This window comes from Polyodon spathula, chromosome 3 (genome assembly GCF_017654505.1).
Source record: "Polyodon spathula isolate WHYD16114869_AA chromosome 3, ASM1765450v1, whole genome shotgun sequence".
In the NCBI taxonomy this organism is placed as follows: domain Eukaryota; kingdom Metazoa; phylum Chordata; class Actinopteri; order Acipenseriformes; family Polyodontidae; genus Polyodon; species Polyodon spathula.
In genome coordinates, this window is record NC_054536.1 from 57,168,628 (window position 1) to 57,188,307 (window position 19,680).

At 40.7% G+C, this 19,680-nt stretch overlaps 1 long non-coding RNA gene across 1 annotated transcript in view; it reads left to right on the forward strand.

Annotated features, from left to right (window-relative positions):
- Window positions 1-2,847: 2,847 nt before the first annotated feature.
- Window positions 2,848-19,680, forward strand: part of LOC121313227 — a 100,850-nt gene continuing 84,017 nt past the window's right edge. Inside the window, exons 1-2 of the long non-coding RNA XR_005949952.1 lie at window positions 2,848-2,988; window positions 8,896-9,103. This is a non-coding gene — a long non-coding RNA (uncharacterized LOC121313227). The remainder of the gene's footprint in view (window positions 2,989-8,895; window positions 9,104-19,680) is intronic.

Below are 19,680 nucleotides of genomic sequence, written 5' to 3' on the forward strand. Positions count from 1 at the left end.
GTTAAAATAGTGTTAGTGTGGTATGGTTATGTGGATATGCCTTGGCGGTCAGGTAGCCCCCACTCCGAGCATGCTAGCTAGTCTTTGACGGGCTATTGCTATGTCGGTAGAGGATGAATGTATGTATGAGTTGACTGCTGTGGAGGACCAGCGTCCCAGCAAACTATTGAGAAGTTAGAAAACCGCCGAAACTGATGAGAGAGGTGTCTGTAAAGAGCACGAGATTGTACGATTCGTCATAGAACAGAGATAGACCATTCCAGTGGGAGATTAGCGTGGTCCACATTTTTATGTCTTTCCTAGCATCGGATGATATGTTGAGAGAGTTTAAATTCTTGGCTGTGTAGTAGAGTGCAATAAGAAAAGAGATGAATGTCCTGCCCTGAGGGATGATACGTACAGCAAAGTTGAGGAGAGGAGAGAGAGAAGATCTTGTTTCTTGATAGACAATGAGACCTGGAATGAAGTGATGAGGGAGTGGATACACTCTAATTTAGAGACAGGAAGATGGCCTTAAATTGTATTGTATTGAGCGTTATGCCCAGGAATCCCAGAGAATGAACGGGACTGATGGTTTTGTCGTTGGAGAGTGGGACGCCAAGAGACGCAAATAGGGTTTTTAGTTAGTTGATTGCTTATACTGGAGGATGTGATGGAAGAGAAATGAAAAGGAAGTCATCCATCAAGCGGAGCAAAAAACTGAACGCGGTAGGAATTGAGAAAGATCCAGCGCCATGCTTCTAGAGAGTATCGGATATTTTTTGGCTGCTATGGCAGCCGAAAGTGAGCTAAGTGTAAAAATAACTTTTATAAAATACTGTATGAATTGCACTTCATACAGTATTGTATTACATGCAGTCATACTTACCCTACATGTGTAGACCACTGTGTATAGCCTAGTTGATATTCAGAAAAAAGATAATGGGAAATACATTATACAGGTGCTGGTTTCAAATTAGGGTTGGAATTACATGATTAATCACTCAAGAGCAATTGTAATGCATATTGTAATGCATTAGAAAACAATGAAATATTTGCATTTATAAATTGTGCTAATGACTCCTGTGACGGTGTGCCCTCCCCTTGTGCATATTTATGTATTATTATTATTATTATTATTATTATTATATGTTGTATTTGTGTGCGGGCGGATGGAGCAGTCCGTCCGTATTGTTGTTATTGGAGACTGGCAAAAAAGCCGGTCTCAAAGTGTAGCGTGCCTGGGGTTAAATTCCCCATCCAGATAAAACCCATGGGAATGTGGCTGGAGCCTTAAGTCAATTATTGTTTAATAAGATAATTAAGGCTCCAGCCACAGAATATAAAAAAACCATTCCAGGTTTATTAGAGAGAGTTTAGAAGAGTTTGTGAACTAGAGCAAATGCTACCCAAAACAACGAACAAAAAGGTACTTGTCATTCAGAAAGACCTGTTTGTGTTGCTTTCTGGACGCTGACGTCACCACCCACACACCACTCTAGCCATCACTGTGACACTCCTTGTTATGTTTAATCAATTGCTGATTATTTGTGAACTTGTCAAGCCTAGTTCTTGGGTATCAAGGTTTGCTAATATAGCCTGGAGTACTGCCAGTTATAAGCCACTAAAACCAGTACATGAGATTTTATTTATTTACTTTTAATATATTTACAAATTGCCCTAAACAACAGGTGGTCTATTAAGTTAGTGTATTTAAAAAAAAAATTAAAAAAAGAAAACCAAAGTAGATTGCTGCTGATTTGGGTAAGTATTCATTAAATCTGCTCCAAACAGATGTGCCCCTGCTTGATTAGGGAGTAGGAAAGTTAAGTTTGACACAAATGCCACAACCCTGCCATCTTTCCTTCATCTGCTTTGTGCTAAATTCCCTCAGTAAACAATAGCAGATGTGCACAGATAGTGAGGTGTCAGTGCCCATGACACAGACACAGCTGTAACGGACTGCAGAAATGATGATCTGATGTTCTGTAGTGCCTCTAGTCATGGGAAACAGGAATTGCCAGTGGCTGCCAGCAGATATTTGACTCTTCACATTTCTAGACATGTGTGCTTGCTAATGATCTTTGCTATTATAAAAGTAGCTTGCTTAGTTGATTTTCTGGTTAAGCTATCAGGTGCTTTATGGAGCAAGTAGTAATTTAATTACTACATCACACTGGTTGCACAGGTATGGGTATGAAAAACAAAGTTTGATATTTTTAACCTGAGGTCTATAATAAACTGTTTCGCCATCTGTTAGGCGTGATTGATAATCGCTTTGCCTGAGAATTTGTTTCATGGACTAGTTAAACATTAAAGTTTCAGTATAGGCTGTTGAGCACCTTTACATTTTCCCTTAGTTTTCCCCTTAATTATTACTTGTGTTTAAGTGGTAAACTATATCTGATATGCAAGTATGGTGTATCTGGACGATGAGAAACATTTGAACTTTTTCAATGTCTTTAAAAAGTCTTTAATAAGAGCTTTAATTTTGAGAAGTCACTATAATGTGTGGACTGATGGTGATACAAAGTGATACAAAGTGCATTCAAATTAGAACACTTATTAAAATAAAGAAATACAAAGGAATTGAGTTTTTAACAACTGGAAAGAACATGCGTGCATCTGGATCAGATGTCCCTTTAACCGCCACTGTTATACTCATAATCACTTCACCTGCAGATTAAAGTTGGTATTAGTATGGAAGCACGGGGAGCTGTCTGTTTGCTTTGTCTGTTTTAACCAACGTGCCATTTCCTTTTACCAAGTGTTTTGGTCCGTTTTAAACTGTTTTATTTTACAATAAACGTGCTACAGCACATTTTCATCACTCAGCATTCCTGTCTATTTTCTATGTTCTTCCAGGGCTGACGTCACCGCTCAAGCCATCCTGTGACACTCTGCTTTGAAGTCCTCACACAGGCCCTCAGAAGCGTTTGTAATAATTATAGTCTCTACCCCCAACAGCTTAAATATTCGCACTGGGAAAGTCACCTAGAAGAAAAAAAGGTAACATAAAAATACCTTTAGAAAGAAAATTATATTCAGTATTTATAATGCATATCTATATTATTGTTAAGGCAGCAGTATGGGCAACTGATTTCTTATTTTTAGACTGGGTTACCCCTCCGCCCCTGTGCAGTTTATTATTTTGTATTTGTTTTGTTGTATTATTGTTGTTATGATTGATCTATTGTAGTTATATGATGGCGTAGCCGTGCGTTAGTTTGTTTTTATTTCAATGTGTTTTGGCACAGGCGAGGTCGACAGGTTGTTCTCTGCCAGGAGTATTCAAAAACCTTGTGTAGAAGGTGGCCATCTCCTGAATTAATTAATTGATTAATTTGTTGCTAACCTGCGTATAAGCCTGGAATTCTCCCTGCTCTGGATAGGTGTTCAGAGGAGAGAACAGAACAAGAGCAGTTTAAAAACGAAACTAAAAATATAGCGTACACAGGATCAGTGAAAGAGATCTGCCCAGCCTGACCTGTGTTTTTGTGTTTATTTTGTTCTGTTAAATGTTGTGCTGGACCAAGTTAGTCCACCCCCCATCTCCTGGCTCGGCTGCAAAGAGATGCTCAAACTCTTGCAGTAGCTCACGGAGTTCAATACGTTCTGATTCACCCAGTCCATCACTGCTGCGCTGGTACATGCCTCATCCAGTCTTGAAATCGCTGTCACATCCCTTGCTTCCTTTCTATTCTGTGCTCTTGATTGCCTCTGTTTTCAGAAGCCCTTGAAAGGGCTGGCAGCTACCGTGGCAGCAGCGGTCCTGCTCCAAACTTTACTGCCCCTTTCTCCAGGTCTAGCTGCCCTCTGCTTGTTGTAGGAAATCTAGCACGATGATGCACTGGTCTTGGATGTCAGTGACCCAAACTTTGTCTTCAAAAGTGGCTCCTCCAAATCACAGCTGTAACAGTCCTCTCCCTCTCCCTCTCATCAGTGGCAACTGTCCGGTCATGGTCCACAGCTGGGCTGTCATTGGCTCCACCTTGTGTTGGCTAGTCTTACCGGCCCGTTAGAAAATGTCAGGTCAAACCAGGGTGACGATGGGCATGCCATCCACCTGTCAGCTTAAATGGAGGTGAGCCCCAATGCTAGTCATCCGGGTGGGGGTTGTAGGTTCGGGTTGATGGCTGGTCAGGCTTGGGTCACGGCTCCTACTGAAGGCAATGGGTGTGGATGTGGCTGGGTCGTCTGCAGCTGGCAGTGGGCAGCTGATTGGAATGGGGTGAGTCATCCCAACATGGCTTGTTGGATAGCCATGCACTCACGTAGGACCTCTGCCAGTTGCATGACATTCGGTTCAGCCCCCTCTTGCACGGCTCCCCTCATCGCTGGTTGTGGTTTAGTGTTGCTCTTCTCTCTGGTCACGTCCTCCCACTCTTGAGCAAGCTGTTGCACGGACTGCAATGATTTGGGCTTTGTCAGCCGTAAGTATTTGCGGAGCTCCCCTGATCACATGGCTACAATAAACTGGGCTGTGGCATCAGTATATGATCGACCGACCTCACCCTCCAGGTCAGTTGCTAGTTGGGCCAGGTTCTCTCCTGCTGCCCGCTCTCTTCTTCTGAATCTGACTTGCAGTAGCTCTGGTTCTCCCATGTTGCCGAACTGATGTTGGAGGACAGCAACTAAAGAGCTGTAACTGCTCATCTCTTTTTCAGTCAAGCTCAACAGTACCATTTGGGCATCCCCTCTCAGCATGTCGTCAGCTGCTGGGCTTTGTCTTCTTCCATCCAATTGGACAGTGTGCCCAGCACTGCCAGCTGTGATTGGAAGGCTTCCCATCTAGTGGTGCCATCAAAGCTGGGCAATTTTGCAGCCCGTTGTCCCATCACTTCACCTCTGCTGTTGAGCTGGCTTGCTCGCTACTCAGCTCTCCCTCTCTGGTCCATGTCATCCGGCATGGCCCTCCATGGGGTCCGGCCGGGTTATCCGTGTTCTCCTGACATCAGACTCCACTCCCTGTTACTGCCTGGGGGTAGCTTGACTCACCCCCAGTCTTGCTCTTCACAGCTGCCCGATGTTCTGTCGGGTGCTGTGCTTGCAAGTGCCGGTAGGTGCCTTCCCCCACCGCCTCCCGGGAGAATTGCTTAGCCCACTGGATCAGCCTCTCCAGCTCGCGGGTCACTCTTCCGTCTTCTGCTGGCTCCTGCTTCATGCTGCTCAGTCGAACTGCATCCCGCTGTCTGACACTTATTTAACATTAACAGGTAAGGAAGGAAAAAAGGCACTTATCATCTTCTACTCTTTTATTAAACAGATATTAGCTGCCGGCTCAGAGTCGACCGCTCTGACAGCAACACTGCATACAAAACGACTGCAGCATACACCAGGTGTTCTTGGTGGATAGATTAGCAGACAATCGCCCTATTTTCCTCATTGCCTAACAACTATGCAAAACTAGTGTACTTTTAGAATCATGCTATTTTAATGTAAATACATTATTTATTACATCCAATGGTATTCTCTTACTAGCTGGAATATTTTGCCCGGTTACAAAAGCAAATGTGAAAGGAGTCATGTTTCAGGATTTGCAATTTAAGTATCAAGATTTATCATAAAGAAAAATATGCACATATATGACCTTTAGATATATAGTAGGCTACATCATACAGCAATTCATAGCTCCTGAAGACTAACTCACAGGAGAAAGCTATTTTACCCCATCAAATTCTTCATGATAAGGAGGAAATTTAGTCTTGTGATTTGCAAGTTATTATTGGGACCGACACATTGGTGATCGAGCCCGATCCTGCTTTTGTTCTCAGAAAGCTCAGAAAGTGGACGCAACTGCAACGAAAAATATAGCTCATCTACAAAAATGACAGCATTGCAAAGACTGAGAAATAAGTTACAAAAGAAGAGAAAATCAAATGAGGCTACCACAATATGAAGGTTGAAGGTGGGGACCCCACTGTAAAATCTAATGGGATTAAACTGCCTTTCATTATTTATGACACACGACTTATGCAACACATATTTAAATTTGTACGTATCGGCTCTCTTCATTAACATATTTTCTCTTAGTACATACAACAAAATGTATAGTTTGCGAATTGTTGCAATGAAAATGCAAATTGTGTTATGTCTGTGCTGCGACTGGCCCATCTTAGTGCACCTACCCCTAAATGTTTTTGACAGTGTGGAAGAGCTGCAAAGAATCTTCTCTCAACAGATACATATGATGGAAGGCTTGATGCCCTTCACATACCTTACGATTGAGACACAATTTAAAAAAAAAAAAAAAAAAAATGAACTTTTTGATATTTTCTTAACGAATCTAATTATTTTGTATTTATTATCATCTAGAATTGATTATTGCAATGCACTTTTTTCTGGTGTCCCAAAACGTGTGGTATCTCACTTGCAGCTTGTTCAGTATACCGGCTAGAATTCTAACTAAACCCAGAAAAAGTGAACATATTACCCCTGTTTTGGCCTCTTTACACCTGCTTATGGAGCACCGTTTGTGCCAAAACTATGAAGCCGTTAGTTTGCCAGTTTGTCTGTCAATGAATTTGTCAATTTGCTTGTCAATTTGTTTGTTAATTCGTGAATTGGTCAATTTGTACAGAAATTCGTCCATAAATTTGTCACTTTGTATGTATTTTTTAATTCATCTAATAATTCATTAATTAATTTGTCAATTCGTTAATACGAAAGGCTGTACGGACACGCAAGTTTCCAACTTACGGACAAACTTCCCAGCAACCAGACAAACCTCCAACTGTCAATCTCACACTGTGCCGAAAACACTGCAACCTTTCTAGCTAATGGGAGCACACACTAATATTTTAATCAATGAAAATCCAGCCTCACTCAAAATAGTTTCAGCCAATAATATTTAGAGGGACATTTAAAAAAAATATTCTATTTAACAAGATACTCGACTCTGCTGATTTTCAATGGAGATTTCCGTCTCACAGAGCGCAAAGCGTTGTGGTATATAGAGAGTTATGCAAAAAACTCTATGGTAAGTTAATGCAGACATGAGAAATGTTGCAGATTTTTTCACCTAGTTGTACAGATACTAAACCCTATTTCAGCACCCTGTTGTGTGTTAATTATATACTAGTCAAAACACATCAAAACACTTAAAGAACAGCCTGTAAATAAGCTTATGCGCTAACGCTTTGTGATTGTGTGAATAGGGCATGTATGCGTTATTTTCAACACGCTTTTAAGTCAACAACCTTTTAAAACTGTTGTGTTAAACCCTGCATTTTAACCAGTGGCAGTCTGTGGCAGTGTGCCCTGCCCATGTGTGGATTTTGTGTTGTGTTGCGTGTGGTGTGTTAATGTTGGTGTATAGATATTGGTGCATGGGATATAAATGGTTCTGTGTAGCACGAGTAATTTAAAATATATAGTTGTATTTTGGCACAGGGATTGCATAATCACTTCACGTACAAATAAAGTATGTGAGCACGGGACTGCACAAATTAGTTCACATGTTAGGATTCAACTGAATAATTCATTGGTAATTGAATCCCGGCACAACAGTATATATAAATGCTCATTTTATTCACTCAGGGTTGTGTGTTCGGTGAGTGGAGTTTGTTTAGTGTTAGAGTCCTTTTTGTTTGTCTGTTTATTTTGGCCAAAAGTGCTGTATGCATTTATTTTTACAATAAACGCACTGAGCTCCACAGCATCTCACTTTCACCTGCCAGTACTGTCTGCCTGTGTTCCTTTCTGGCCTGACGTCACCCCTACAGCCAGCCTGTTCACACAGCCATTAAAAGTAAACACCCACAATCAACAAAAACATCAAGAATAATTGTTATATACTGGACTTGAGCAATAATTCTAACAGGAGCTGGGTTTACAAGTCAATAAATCACTCCCACTCACTCAACAAACTGTAAAAGGCCAGTGGCAGTTCTTTATGTTTTTTTTTTTTCTTTTAATCACATCACCATCACCATTTTGGACAAATAATGACTAACTCCCTTTAAGTGTTATCATTATTGTAACAAAAGGACTGGCCTAATTTAATTTCAGTGTGAACATTGACATTCTTAAGAGGTAATGAGTAGAAAGCTATTTTGACTTTTTCTGAAATTTAAAGCATCCCTGTCAGGTCTATGTGTTTGCCAACCGATGCACCTACTAATATCTCATAACCTGTTTAAGCTGGCCACTTTGTATTATGAGTGTTGTAGACACTATGCAGCCACAATATGCACATTTTTTTTGTACCTGTGACCTATGTTACCCCTTTCTTTAACACAATAAATAAGACTTTAAGTTGAAAAAAAAAAAACACAAACAGAATTTGCATGCCTAACAAAAAAAAGAAAGATAGGCTTCATCATAAAAAGAATGTCTATCCAAATAGCGCCGTTATGCTGCACAAGATTATATCTCTTATAATAATGAGACAGCCTACACACAATGTATCAACTTATGAAACTGACTTTATAAACTTCTAGAATATTGTACGCTCCCGAGTGGCGCATCCAATAAAGGCGCTCCGTGTGCAGTGCAGGATTGCCCTATAGTCTGGACGTCACTTGTTCGAGTCCCTTGCTGACCAAGGACAGGAGCTCCCAGTGGGTGGCGCTCAATGGGCCGAGCGCCGTCTGGGGTGAGGGAGGGGCTAGGTCGGTCAGGGTGTCCTCGGGTCACCGCGCACTAGCGACCCCTGTGGTCTGGCCAGGTGCCTGCGGGCTTGCCTGTAAGTTGCCCAAGGCTGTTTTGTCCTCCGACACTGTAGCTCTGGGTGGCTGTATGGTGAATCTTCAGTGTGTAAAGAAGCTGACGGCACACACATGAAATAATTGCCGACCACTAAAAAAAACTAAAAAAGACAAAGTCATAAAACTAATATGCTTGCCTGCTATTTGGCACAACAAAATGATCAACATAAGTGCAAACCTCTACATATTTTCTCCATGGTTTCTTTAGTCTCTTTAGACCACACACTGGATGGCAAGATTACAGCCCTGGCATGCTAAAGATCCCCACATCCTGTATAACAGTGAAGGATGCCGAGATGATGGCGCTCATGGTACATCGAGGCACCAAGACAGTGATTCATCTGCAGATGAGAGCCAAGACTTATCCAGATGCTGACTCCTACAACAGAAATTGTGGCAGCACGTTCCCAGAACAGGTCTGTGTACATTTGCTTTAAAAACAAAATAAGGGTTTTGGTATATATGCAGCCAGAATAATCCATACCACTAGTGTTTCTGTTCAGTATCAGTTTCATCTGTTCTTTTTCAGGAGAGTCCTTTTATTTGGTCAGCATTTTCCTTATGCTGGAGAATGTATTGTTTTTCTTAAATGCTTTCTTACAAGCGTCATATTTCAATGGAAACTTGTAAGTCGGCTGTTGAGACCAACTGAATGATAAGAACTGGTCACCAAATTCAGCTCCAAATAATCCCAGCAAACAGCTGGTAAAAAAAAAAAAAAAAAAAAAGTTTACGGAATGAGGCATTAAACAGATTAAATCTAAAATAATGGCATAATTATTATATAGTACAGCTATGGCAGTGCCATAAACATTTTTGCCAAGCAAAATGAAAGCAGTCCTAGGCAAGTAAAACAATACATGCAAGAAACTTTTGATACTATGAAGTATAATAAAGGAAATCAAAGAATTTATTAAGAAGTCTACCGAGTATAATACAAAGGAGAAATTAAATAATTTATTAAAACGTCGCCTGAACAACTGGAGACACAGGATTAAAAGTGAAAGGCTTTTTATGTGATTGAATAGCATAGTATTAAAAAAATGAACAGTAGGCTGGAAGGAAAGGTATTACAGCTGTGTGCAGCTCTATTGGTAAAGGGAAGTGAAACCAAAGCCACATATACAACAATACTAAACATGCAAATAATATACAGTAGTTAGGAGGAAAAATGTTTGCAAAACGTATTTTTAGGTAAGACATTTGTTTTTTCCAAATCGGATACTGTATGCTTCTTAATATTATATACTTAATGGAGTAGCGCTTAACCCTTGCACGCTGTAATTGTGTGGATTTGCAGTTATTGACCATTTCTACTATTCTCCTCTTCTCAGCTGTCATCCTAGTCTGATTCCTACTGATTTGTTTTCAAACACACCCCACTGTGTTTTGAATCTCTTATGAGGGATGCTTCTGGGCTTCATTAGAAGTGCAAATTCCAGTCAAGGTGCAACAGGATGTGAAATAGTTCGTAATGCAATTTAACTTGTTAGAAAAGTAACATGTTAGTGCATGAGGCAGTGTCTCTCCAAGTTGCACTGTCAAAGTAGTGGACAGGAAGTCTTGCCACTCAAATACTGTACCAGTTTCAGCCTGCCAAGTCTGTTTCCTGTTGTTGCACCTAATTGCTTAGGTGATTGTGTTTCTTTTTTTGTTTTTTTTGTAGTAAAAAAGAATCTCTACTTTTATTGCAAGGTGAACTTCACTAGCTCCAGGATGACAATTTAATAATGGCCCCACTGTCATTATAGTGGATTTTAGTACCAAGTACCAAGCTGCTTAAACTATGACAGTGCAACTGTAGAAAGCTGCTGTAGACACAGCCACAGCATTGGATTGTAATAATAGACTATTCAACTATCACATCAATGTAAGAAACACTATTTCAAACTAGTCCACAGTAAACACTGTTACCAAGGCTACCTTTTCAAATCCTTTCCTGACTGCCACAGCACAGAGGTCCAATTTAGTACTGTAGTTCTTGCAAATCTAAACAGCCACCCAGTCAATCACTTTTACTGCATGACAATCTCAGTACCATATCAGCTTGGGTCTCTGCTGTCATCAGTTAAAAAATCAGTAGAAAACAAACAATCTGATGGTATAAATAGCATATGTTACTAAGGTGAACTGTGGCAAATAGCACAGTCAATGACCTTGAGAGCCCATTTTGGTTATGTTTGTTATTTTCCATCCACACTGCAGTTCTGAGCTGTTTCACATTGACTTTGATACGCACATTACTGTGCATCTGGAAATAGAACAGAGTGGATATGAAACCACAAGCAGTGAGGTTTTGGGGAGCTCTAATGTGTTTAATCATAATGATTACATTTTTTAAATATAACTACACTGTTCCAAAACCGCTGGTGTTTTCACTGTTTTATATTCCTAGCAAATTTGTTATTCATAATATTGTCCAAAAAAAAAACAACTATTTTCTCCAAAGAGCCAGCTGCCTAATCAATGTACTGTATTCACAATGATTAAATTCAGACCCATTTGTTTTACATTTTACATTCAGTGTTCTTTCCTGGGAAGCAGTTACCCAATACCTGGGGCTTACAATTTCCCTTTGCAGGCCTAGGACTGTAGCAAAGGATAGCTTCAGAATACCTACTGTTTAATAAATTAGGTTTGGTTTGGTTATGTACAATTTTTTACTGGGCTGATGTTTAGACCTCAGGAGAAGCTAGAACTTCTTTTTAGAAGACACTTTTCAATTGCGTGGCAGGTTGGCTGTAGTGGGTGACGTCAGACCAGGAAGTAAAGGCGTACAAACACGGCAACTGCAGGGCAAATATGAGACACTACAACATCACCCAGTACCTTTGTGAACCCGGCAGCCGTGGCAATGAACTGCTTGGCTGCCGATATGGGACTGCCCCAGCAGATTGCATTCCAAGTGGGAGGAGCCACACCTACCTGCACCCTCATTGGGCCCATCTCCACTAGCAAAGGAAGAATGCCTGCTGGTTTCACCTACAGAGCCTCACCAGTCCCCTGCAAGTAAGGGAGAGCCCCACCAGTCCCCTGCAAGTGATGGAGAACCGCACCAGTCCCCTGCAAGTGAGGGAGAGCAGCACCAGTCCCCTGTAGCAAGGGTAGACTACACGCCGCTCCCACCTCCATCGACAGGAGGCTACACATCTCTCCCACCTCTGTTGCAAGGAGACTACACTTCACTTCCACCTCCGTCTCCAGGAGACTACATACTGCTCTCACCTCCATCGTCAGGAGACTAGACGCCGCTCCCACCCCCATCACCAGGATGCTACACGCTGCTCCCACCTCCACCGCTTCCACCGCCAGGAACAGAGCAGCAGGAGTTGCCTCTATGTCCACCAACTCCACTGGCAGGAGCAGAGCAGCAGGAGCAACCTCTGCCTCCACCACCTCCACCGCCAGGAACAGAGCAGCAGGATCTGCCTCTGCCTCCACTGCAAGGAGCAGAGCAGCAAAAGCTGCCTCTGCCTCCACCACCAGCAGGAGCAGATCAGCAGGAGGAGCTGCTTCTGTTTCTGCCACGTCCTCCAGCAGAGGGTGAATGTCGGCTGGGTCCCTTTCTACCAGCAGAGGGCGAATGCCTGTTGGGCCCCTTTCCACCAGCAGAGTATGAATGCCTGCTGGGTCCCATTCCACCAGCAGAGTGTGAATGCCTGCTGGTATCACTTATCCCACCATCACGAGGAGAGGAGCTGGAGCTGCCTCTGCCTCCATCACCACCAGAGGGAGAGGAGCAGGAGCTGCCTCTCCCTTTACCAGAAGAAGAATCAGGACGTGATGCTGGCATTTCTCAGCAGCCATTGCATAGTCTGCTGAGGGGAGCACAGCGGAAAACAGCCCAGCCGCAGTGGCCACAAAGGGGGCTAGCACCTTAATCACCTGGGGTCGCATCTGTCTCCACCATACCTGTGAAGCCACCAGTGGCAGGATACGAGGGAGAAGCAGAGCTCCTGCTGCCACCTCTATGGCCAGGGGCTCCCCTCCTGAGTTCGTCTCCCGAGGGTCCGCTGCTGCTTTCGCCTGGGGCTGCCAGCTCTGCTTCGCCTGGAGTCGCCGGCTCTGCTTTGCCTGGAGTCGCCAGAACTGCTTCGCCAGGGGTCGCCATCAGCTCTGCATGGCCGCAGGGGTCAGTGTGGCCAGAGCCCCACCAGAGGGAGCTGCCGGCTATGAAGAAGAGGGGAGAGGTCAGGAGACCACCTCCCCCGCAGCAATTTCCTTGCTGGAGTCCCACAGTAGGGAGCTGCTGGCTAAGAAGGGGGGAAAAGGTCTGGAGACCATCTTCCTCTGCAGCCTTTCCGCTGCAGGAATGGACCATCTTGCTGTCAGCCGTGCCACTACTGGCAGGGGAGCTGGCAGCATTTTCAGCCATGGGCCCAGTGAAGCCTCCCTTCCCGGCCCAAGACTTTGACAGGGACTTTTGGGATTTTAAGGGGGGAGGTGGCAGTGGAGGACAGGTATGCTTTGCACAAGGGGAAGGGGGGGGTATATGTGGCAAAGTCCCCAGTCCCTGGGCTATTTATTTGTGTTGTATGTTGCGTGTAGTGTGTTAATGTTGGTGTATTGTAGTTGGTGCACGGAATATAATATGGGTTATGAACACAAGTGATTTAAAATGTATATTTGTATTTAGGCACAAGGATTGCACAGCACTTCACGTGCAGGTAAAATGTAATAATATGCGAGCACGGGGAATTGCACTTTATTAGTTTACATGCAGTTGTACCAAGACTCCAACTGAATGATTGATTAGCAACTGAGTCTTGGTACAGCTGCATAAAAGCTGCATGTTTTCACTCACTAGGGGTTGTGTGTTTGGTGAGTGAAGAACAGGTGGGAGAAGGAGAAAACAATTATTTTAAATCAATTATTTTCTGTTTTATATTTGTAATTAATTTAGAACAATTTGTAGATTTTATTTTTCACTTTGACATTATGAACTTTTTTGTGTTGATCAGTGGCAAAAACTCCTAATTAAATCCATTTTGATTCCATGTTGTAACACAATAAAACGTGGAAAAGTCCAAGGGGGTGAATACTTTTGAGAGCCACTATATATATATATATATATATATATATATATATATATATATATATATATATATATATATATAGATATATATATATTATATATATGGAATAACAATATGCAAATATACAGTAAAGAAAGCAATGAAACTTCTACAGTAAATATTTGTATTCATGTCACTTGAATTGAATTTCAGGAAAGCCAAGTAAATGTAAAACATGCTGAACTATTACCATGCATCCAGCAACAATAAAATAAAACTCCTGCTTATATATACCATCAGCATTTACATCCCATTACAGTTAGCTCGGCTGACTGAAACTGCAGTTTGATTGGTAAGACACAAGAGGTATGTTGCTGTGTACTTTGCAGAAGTGCCATTCGCTGGTTCCCAGCATCTCTGTGATCTTTAGTAACTGTTTACTGCATAGATGACGGCCTACACACACCATACAGGAAGTGCCAGCTTTCATTATAAAACCACTTTTCCTACATTTTCCTACATTTCCTATGTTCCTATCGGACAATAGAGCCTAATAATAGAGAAATAATCGATTAGCTATGGGACTTTAACATTGATAGATCCTTAACAAGGTATTAGGTTTAAATAATTAATTTGACAAATTTTTCCTTCAGTGAGAGTGGTTTCCATGGTAACAGGCACAGAATTGCCTTTCTTTATTGAGTAGCATTGTTTCCAGTGTGGCGCAATGGGTGGTCCCCAGTTTAGCATCTGTAGCTATATAAATGCTTCACTGTAAAACTCAGACCCGTGATGTGAACCCATACTAACGAACTGCATTCTTAACCAGAATAGGCATGGTAATTGTAAATGATTTTGTAAAACAGCCACAATCGCATTTCAGCAGCTGTCATATCATAAAAGGTTTTAGATATAGACTCAATAATACCAGTCACTTTGTTCCTGTGTCTTAATAGAATACTGATGCCATATCGTGGTAATGGGACCAGTATGGCTGCCAAGTTGAGGTCATAAAACGTTTTTGATTCCCACACTAGAGACAATAAAGTTTGAGGTATTAGGCCCTACTCTGGGCTTCACATCTTTCCAATTTTGTCAGTTTTCCGTTAAGTAACTGGAAAACTACAAAGCAGTATACCATTTAATTTGTTAAAGTAACATTATTCAGCAGGATTCATTTAAGTTTATGAAGCAAAAATGTATTAATTCTATAGGGTGATGCAAAACCTTTGGCCAGAGCTGTATATTTTCCAGTTTATTTCAAGGCATTTATCAGGAGAAAAACACTGGAATGAAAATGTTAGGTTTATTAATAAAGACAATGCATTATCAGATCAGTACAGCCTATGATATGATATCATATATGTAATTGCAGCACCTAAGGCCATATTCACACAAAATGTCAGATATCAGCTGGTATTGTTTGTCAGAAATACAATGTTTAGATGCAAAACTAACATTAGGGGCAAAGTATTTCTGGAGACCTAGTTGTCAAAGATAAACATGTTTTTTTATTTTTTCTTAATAGTTTGAATTCCTTTCAGTGTTCATCAAAAACTATAGTTTGTTTATAATAACTGGTAAATGAAGGTGTGGCAGAGCAAAGCTCTGCCCTTTTTAAATTGGCAAGGATGGGGTTAATTTCCCCTACCTGCCTGGGTTTATTATGTTCAGGTGGCTGGGGTTGATTAGGTTAATTAACTATTAAATAGTATAATCCAAGAAATATAAATAATAATATATAATAGATATATATATATATATATATATATATATATATATATATATATATATATATATATATATATATATATATATATATATATATATATTATGTACGCCACAAACATCTGAACAACTGAATATATAACAAATGTAAAATATATAACATTTATTTTACAAATCAAAACAAGAAAATGTAAATAAATAAAAATCTTGAGACATTGGTTTTCAACATATGACACATTTATAAAACTGAAACAATAGCAATACATTTTTTACTTTTCAACAGCAATTGGTTTATTATCAGATGAGCAAAAGCAACAACGTAAATAAATAAACTTAGGGGAAAAAAGCGTTTTACAGATGTGCACAGCACAAGTTATAAAAAAAAAAGTACCTTTTTTTTCAGGGGTATTCCTTTACCTTTAGTCAGACTGTTCACAATCAACACAGATAATGCGCTTCTCCATGCCATCTTTCTGCACAGGGCACAGCTGTCCGAAGTTTTATTTCTATTGCACTTGCCAACCTGGCATTGGTGGCTCTCAACGGGGTTGCCAGCTTCAGCTGTGGGTACACAGTTGGCAGTCTCCCTCTGTTCCAAATGCTTATTTCAAAGTTCCTGTGCTAACTGTAAAATATATTCTCTCCTTGGTAAATTCTTCTCTGTGCATTCTTTGTAAACTACCTAGGAGTTGATTGCTGCTAGGTCCACTACATTGTAAAACACCTGAACAGACCACCGTCGGGAGCCAGCTTTCACGGAATACTTCGGTGCCATCTGATCCAAAACATCATCTCCATATTTTGTTGTGTAGTAAAACTTCACTGTCTCTGGTATTTATTTTCAGTAGTCGAGATGCTAATCGACTGATCATAGCAGTGCAGCTGCCAAGCAGGCGCCAACTTTCAAAAGGCTGATTGAAAATAATAGACTGCCAGTCATTCACTCAGACAGAGAGTAGAGACTAATCTGATTACAGCTAAACACATTGCAGACTGGTAAATAAAAATAATAAAGAAGAATACCGCTCTGTATAATCACAATACAATTGTTTTCGGTTTGGCCGTCAATGTGACTGCTTCCAGGGCTTTTAGGTATAATGTAATATATCTCCTTTGTTTCTGCACTCCCGCGTTTCATGCTTTGTGAGAATATTTAATACATACGAACAGAAAGGAACATGAACGCGCAGACCCATATGTGTTACAGGACTGGAGAAAATTACATTTTAAAATCAAAAGCCACCAAAATGACCACTGTGGTCCTTTTGGTGTTAATGATCTCAATTAGAGAGGTGTGCTAGCTCAGTTGAGGACAAACAAAAACAGCACACCAGTGTCATTTCCATATCTGACTGTGAATAAGAGGGTCGTGAGATCTGCTTCATCATGCATACTGTCTAGAGTTCACATTCCTGCACACCATTACACACCCCCACAGATATTAGTCATAGGCACAGTCTGGTCGATTGTTCCATTGTCTGGTGAAATATGTGGTTTTGTACATATTTGTCAAATATATCATACTCCCACTTGCTAGTATGTTTTAAACAAGGTGGGTAACTCTTTATATTAAGGTGCTGCTTATTAAATGGTTTATAAATGTATAATATATGCATAATAACTATGTTATAGACTATTAGTAAAGCATTATAGATGGTTTATAACTATGCAATAGCCAAAGATGGAATTAAGTTTAAACATCCCAAAGCACAATAGGTGGCTAAAAACTGTCCCCTTTAAAAAAAACATAATTCTGTATATGGCTATTGCATGATTATAAACCATATATAATGCTGTATCAACACTGTGTAACATATATATTTATAAAACATTTATAAAACATTAATAATCAGCACCTTAAAATAAAGTGTTACCATGAGATGATATCAATCACAATTGCTTAGTACTTTAAATATCTGGGGGCTTGAAGTCCCTATAGAGCAGTGGTATTCAATTACATTCACTGGATGATGGTCAGATAAGGTAATGTCTTGGGGGTCCACAGAGCGCTCATGATGTGCGTATTGCAACGATAAAATTTCCGATTGCCATTTAATAATAAAAATACAAAGTAAATATATTATCACTGTAATGCTATTAAAACTGCATGCTATTAATCTTAATTTTAATTAAAACAATGAAATTAAAATGGACGTCTATTCCTTTCTTTTTGTCTAAAATAGACATTTTTTTCAAACAATGACGCAAGAAGCAAGAAGGGCAGGTAGAGGAGTCTGCAGATCCTGGTCGGGTCATTGGTTATCCCTGCACATAAATACGCTGGAACTGCAAGTGGTTCACCTTGCTCTCTAGCATTTCCTCTCAGTGGAGGAATGTACGTTAACCTCTTAAAAGGATTCCCTCCCTGAAGTCTGGATGTGGTATTGGAGGCTCTCACTAAGGCCCTGTTTGAGTCTGTACATTCCATAGAGTTGAAATATCTCTGTGCCTTTCTATTAGCCATCACCAGCGGGTTAGTGAGCTGCAGGCTCTGTCAGTGCACAGTTCCTGCATCCTGGTGTGGAATGATGGAAAAAGGTTGTCGTTACGCATTAACCCCGCTTTCCTTCCTAAGGTGGTTACAGCTTTCCACCTGAATCAATCAGTGGAACTAGAGGCTTTCTATCCCTCCCTTTTTCTTCAGAAGGAGGATCAGAGATTTAATTTCCTCTGCCAAGTTCTGGCATTGAGATGTTATATGGCTAACACGAGAGCGCTGCATCAGTCTAACCAGCTCTTCGTCTGTCATGGTGGGTTGTGGACACAGTTTCAACTGCATACATTAATGCCGGCCTACCCCCACCTGGGAGGGTGGCCACTCACTCTACAAGCAGATTGGCTACGTCATGGGCCCTCTTCAGAGGTGCCTCTTTGACTGATATCTGTACTGCGTCTAGCTTGGCTACTCTGCATGTATTCGCCAGATTCTACCGACTCAATGTGGTAGATCCCTCCATGCCTTCATTAGACACAAGGGTTCTTGAGGTTTGCACGCTCACACTCATCTGCTGTCAGCTCACGCTCCCTTGTGAAGGCTTTGGTATGCTTTCCCATAAGTATTGTTATTGGTCGTCTTCAAATTGAAAGGGAACGATTGGTTCAATGCAAAAGAGAACGTGATCTTCGCGGAGTGATAACTTATTCCCTCTGTAGGCAGGACTGAGGACATCACTCCTTGGAGAGGCCTATCGGCAGCTCTGACAAAAATGCTCATTAAATACCTAACCCGTGGCAGGCATTTCCCAAAAGTTGTTGATTGTCTTCTCTTTCAGGTAACTACTGAATGTGCATACTGAGTGTGTGACTAAACTAAGGTGTATTAATTGAGGGTAGCTTATGTATAGTGTGATCAAGGAAGGAGAAGGGTTATCAGATTAAGTGCAGTGAACATTTGTTCCTGTATTATGGAGTGTTGCCAATAAATATTGCACAAATGCCCTATAGATAGCAGCGTCCTTTCAACTGTGTGTATCTGGAGCAAGCATTTCAAATGAAGGACAACTGATCAGGGCTGCCAACTACTTCTTCCTGAAAAAAACCTTAAACCTTAATTAAAAAATATATATATATATATATATATATATATATATATATATATATATATATATATATATATATATATATATATATATATATATATATATATATATATCAACTGCTGTGCACTAAGTTGTGTGTGTGTGTGGGCAGGTATTACTATCAATGTCCTCACAAAAATTTGAGAAAATGTCCCCACAAAGTAAGTAACTCCTGAAAAAATTACATTGTGGGAACGTCCCCACTTTGTAAAATATGTTTATAAGAACTAAATATTACTTTAAAAAAAAGAAAAGTGCCAAAATATTTAGTTTGTTGTCGACTTTCACCCTGTGTGGAGCTTTGTCTGACTGGAGTTAGAAATAATAAATAAAAATAGAGTGAGACTCAATGAGAAGTCACCACAAATATAGGAATACAAATGTATGTGTGTGCTCTTACTCCAATTCTGATTAAATGTGTTGTGTTATTGTGTCAACCATGATAGAGATTTCATGTAAAAAATAAATAAATGTCAAACTGGATTTGACCCACGGGCCGCCAATTGAAGAACACTGCTACAGAACATTGATTCTTTGGGAAGAGGCAAAGCTGGAGAAGCAGCAAGACCTGTCAAATAACCAGCATTAATACGCATCCTAATATGCATGTTCTGCCTTTGGAGGGTTGCCTGTGACACATGGCTGAAGTTTAATCGTGCTTTGCCTGTTTTA